Here is a 4,611-nt window from a genome sequence, read left to right as displayed (position 1 = left end):
AAATCCCAAGAGGAGAGTGAAGGAGAAGGGATTGTGGCATAGCCATCCCCTCTGGGGATGTGATTTTTCACTTTTTGTCTCTCTGTTTCTTTCTGTGTCTCCAGCAAGGGCACGTGCCCTATAGCAAAATACTCTCTACAGATAAATAAATAAATTTTTAAAATACCCTGCCCTACTCGCCTTTGGACTCTCAGGTTTCTTACTTGGGACTTTGAGATGCACTTGCGCCCCCTCCCTGCCCCATCTGGACACCCATACCAGCAAAGGACCTTGTGAGAGGACAGGTCACCTGCTGCTGGAGGGCTTAATGGCTGGGATCCTTGGCTCATCCCCTCCCCCACTCGCATTTTAACTCTCGGGTTTTGTATAGTGAACACTGTGTGATCTCTTCTTTGTTCCTGAGCTGAAGTTCAGTGGCTCAGCTTCAGGCACACCTGTTCTCTAGAAACAGGGATGACTTTGGGTCACCCAGGACCAGTGACAACAATGCAAGGTGCTGGTGAACAACGGGGAGGCAGAGCAGAAGAGAGATCACCAATTGCTTACTCTTGCATACCTTTGAACCCTTGGAGGTACCTTAATAATTTAGGAAGGAACGTATGTACAGACGACTAGAAATCATCGCAGAGGCATAAGAAATATAAGCGACCAACAAAATGTCTCTCCCAATGGAAAACATCAATTCCTCATCACCCACAGACAACATAAGGGAACTCGTGGCAATGTCGGATAAACAATTCAGAATACTGATACTGACCAAAGTAAATGAAATACAACAGAAAAGAGACAGTGAGTTCCAGTACATGAGGAAGTCCTTTCACAATGTGAAAGAAGAAATAGACATCATAAAAAAGAATCAAATAGAATTGTTAGAGATGAAGAATGTGATATAGGAAATTATAACCTCCCAGGAAAGTATTAAAAGTAGATTATATCATGCAGAAGATAGAATCTCGAATGTAGAAGACAAAACCTCTGACCTAGATAAAGTTATCAAAAAGACTGAGAAAACAGCCAAGAACAATGTGGACAATATATGGGAATTACTAGATACCATCAACTAGATAATAGGTATCCCAGAAGAGGAAGAAAATAATAAGCGCATTGATAATTTATTGAATGAAATCCTGAAAGAAAACTTTCCAAACCTAGAGTGGTCTGTAAATATCCAGTCCCAAGAAATACAAAGGACCTCAAATAGAATCAACCCACTAAGATCCACTCCAAGGCACATCAGAGACAGATTAGCCAGAAACACAAAGATAAGATACTAAAATTGGCAAGAGGGAGACATGACGTTACTTACAAAGTTCATCCCATCAGAATAATATCTGACCTCTCATCAGAAATAATTCAGGCAAGGAAAGAATGGGGAGATATACTCAAAGTGTTAAATGAAAAACAATCTCAACCAAAAATACAAGACGATAATACAAGATTATCCTTCATACGGGAAAAAAGGACAAAAACATTCTCAGATAAACAAAACCTGAAAATATTTACCAACTCCGGACCAGCTCTTCAAGAAGTTCGGAAGGGAGTGCTATACCTGGAAAACTAAAAAGTCAAACAGACAGATATAAGAGTTAAAAAAAAGAAAAGAAAAGAAAATGCCTCACTTTATGACAGGAACATGTCCAGAAATATCAATAATAACATGAATGTTAATAGATTAAATTCTCTAATCAAGAGACACAGGCTGAATAGATGATGTTAATAGATTAAATTCTCTAATCAAGAGAGGCAGGCTGAATAGATATTTTTAAAAAAAGAAAGAAAAAAAAAAACACAGAAATCCTCTGTTGCCTACAAGAAATGCACCTTGAGACCAGCAGTTAGCATAATGGCTATGTCGCTGGACTCCCATGTAGTCAACCACAGTTCAAGTCCCGGACCCAGTGGCTTAAAACTCACACTGGGCGCGTGTGCGTGCATGCCCAAGATCCCGAGAGGAGAATGGAGGAGAAGGGATTGCAGCGTGGCCATCCCCTCGGGGGGTGATTTCTCACTTTCTGTCTCTCTGTCTCTGTCTGTCTCGTGAGCGCATGAACCCTATGTCAAAAAACTATCCAAACAAAGAAAAAGAAATGCCCCTTATGAATAAAGACATACAAAGACTAAAAGTGAAGGGCTGGAAAAAGGTATTCCATGCAAATGGAAATCAAAAAATGATTGGAGTTGCAATGTTGATTTCAGACAAAATAAGTTTTAAAACAAAAACTATATAAGAAGAGCTCAAGAAGGGCATTATATAATAGTAAATGGGCTAACTCATCAAGAAGACTTAAAGTTTATAAATATCTATGCACCCAACTCAGGAGCACCTAAATAAGTGAAGGAAAGACTGCTAGAGCTAAAAGGAGAGATAGGTTGCAACACTATAATTGTTAGAGATCTCTTTAGACAGACATTATAAAAAAAAAAAAAAAAAAACAGAGAGATACAGGAACTAAATGATATTATAAGTCAAATGGGCTTGACAGGCATTCTATAGAACCTTCCACCCTAAGACCACAATATATACATTTTTCTCACTCTGTCAGGGAACCTTTCCAAAAACTGACCGTATGATAAGACATAAATCAAGTCTTTACAGATTCAAAGACAGAAACTATATCCAGCATCTTCTCTGACCATGATGGAATTAAACTTGATATTAATGTCAAGAAAAATTCTCAAAAATACACAAACACATGGAAACTAAACAATCTACTTCTGAATGACTAAACTACAAAAAATTAAGTTTGAAATCAAAAAATGTATGGAAACCAATGATAATGAGTATACGAGTTTCCATAATCTATAGGACACCACAAAAGCAGTCATAAGAGGGAAATTCATAGCAATTAATATACCTAAGAAAAAGACAGAAAGGTGGGAAAAGGACACCCCAGCATCATGGCTCAGGGAACTGGTAAAACAACAAAAATCCACAACATGTCAGGAGAAAAGAAATAATAAAGATTTGAAAAGAAATAAATGCAATAGATCCTGAGATGGATACCGAACTTGAGCTGTGAAATATTGCTTTCCTTGATCCAAAATGAAGATTTTCTGCTGAGACTTCCCCCTCTAGATTCATTTCTACTGGGAAAGTCACAAACCCAGGCCAAGCCCATCCTGAGATGGATACCAAACTTGAGCTGTGAAATATTGCTTTACTTGACCAAAAATAAAGATTTTCTGCTGAGACTTCACCCTCTAAATTCATTTCAAGTGGGTAGGCCTACCTCTGCCTCCTTTTCTCTTTTTCTCTCTGTCTCACAGTGTCTCCCTGTGACTTATAATTTTTATTTATTTTTTTTTAAAGGTAAAGTATTCTCTGGGCTCTCAAGCCCCTTCTTTATTGTGCTAATTGGTGTCTTTCCCCATTTCATTTAGGAAAGACACAAACCCAGGCCAAGCCAATCCTGAGATGGAAACCGAACTCAAGCTGTGGAATACTGCTCTCACCTAGTGCATGAGCCGCATAGTTTTCATTTTTTGCTTTATAAAATTAAAATCTAAGGGTATTTTTTTATTATCTTTTTCTCTTGCTTCTTTTTCATTTTATTTTTCCTTTTTCTTTCCTCTTCTCTAATTCTTTTCCTTTATTCTTTATCTTTATTCATTGGCTGCTCAGCCTCTATGCACTAAGTGTCTAGACAGGTCCAAGTGAACAGAATCCAAACATATGAATATGATAAGGATCAGAATATTCCTCTATTCCCACTGAATCTTATGCACAAAGAGTAAAAACAGAATAGAAGAGATATTGCAGATCACCTCCTTCTGCATGCATCTGAATGCTCAGACTGAACTTCAAGAATTAGGAAGAAACACACCATCCATCGCATGACTAGAAATCACCACAGAGTCACAAGAAATATGGGAAAGCAAGAAAATATCTCTCCTCCAAAAGAAAAGAATAACTCCTCTTCATCCTCAGACAGTACAATGAAATAATTCAGAACATTCATAATGGCAAAGCTAACAGAGATGGAAGAGAAAAGAGACAAGGAACTGCAGTAGAGGCAGGAAAAAGGAGTTGACTAGTTCCAGGAGGTGAGGAAATTCTTGCAAGATCTAAAAGAGGAAATGTATGAGACCAGCAGTTGGCATAATGGCTATGTCGTTGGAATCCTATGTCGTCAACCATGGTTCAAGTCCCAGACCTGTTGGCTTAAACTCATGCCAGGCACATGTGCATGTGTGCCCAAGATCACGAGAGGAGAATGGGGGAGAAGGGATTGTGGCGTGGCCATCCCCCATGGGGGTGAGTTCTCACTTTTTGTCTCTCTCTGTATTTTTGACAAGTGTATGTGCTGTATAGTTAAAAAAGAAACTAATAAAATAATTTTTTTTAAAAAAGAGGAAACACACACCATTAAAAAAATGGACCTGTTAGAGATGAAGGTTATAATACAGAAGGTCAATATCTCCCTTGAAAGTATTAAAAGCAAACTAGATCACACAGAAAATCAAATCTCAGATGTAGAAGATAAAATCGCTGGTCTAGAAAAACCCACCACGAAGACTGAGAAAACTGTGCAAAAAAAAAAAAAAAAAAAAAAAAAAAAAAGGTTTTTTCCCTTTTTTTTTTTTTTTTTTTTTTTTTTTGAGAGGTTTTTC

At 37.8% G+C, this 4,611-nt stretch overlaps 1 protein-coding gene across 1 annotated transcript in view; it reads right to left on the bottom strand.

The window, feature by feature from the left end:
• The window catches only part of WNK3 (WNK lysine deficient protein kinase 3), a 279,743-nt gene that overhangs the window by 218,395 nt on the left and 56,737 nt on the right, over positions 1 to 4,611 (bottom strand).

This window comes from Tupaia chinensis, unplaced genomic scaffold (genome assembly GCF_000334495.1).
Source record: "Tupaia chinensis unplaced genomic scaffold, TupChi_1.0 Scaffold143992_1, whole genome shotgun sequence".
NCBI lineage: Eukaryota > Metazoa > Chordata > Mammalia > Scandentia > Tupaiidae > Tupaia > Tupaia belangeri.
The sequence above is the reverse complement of the archived record's forward strand: the minus strand, read 5'-3'. Positions and strand labels throughout refer to the sequence as shown.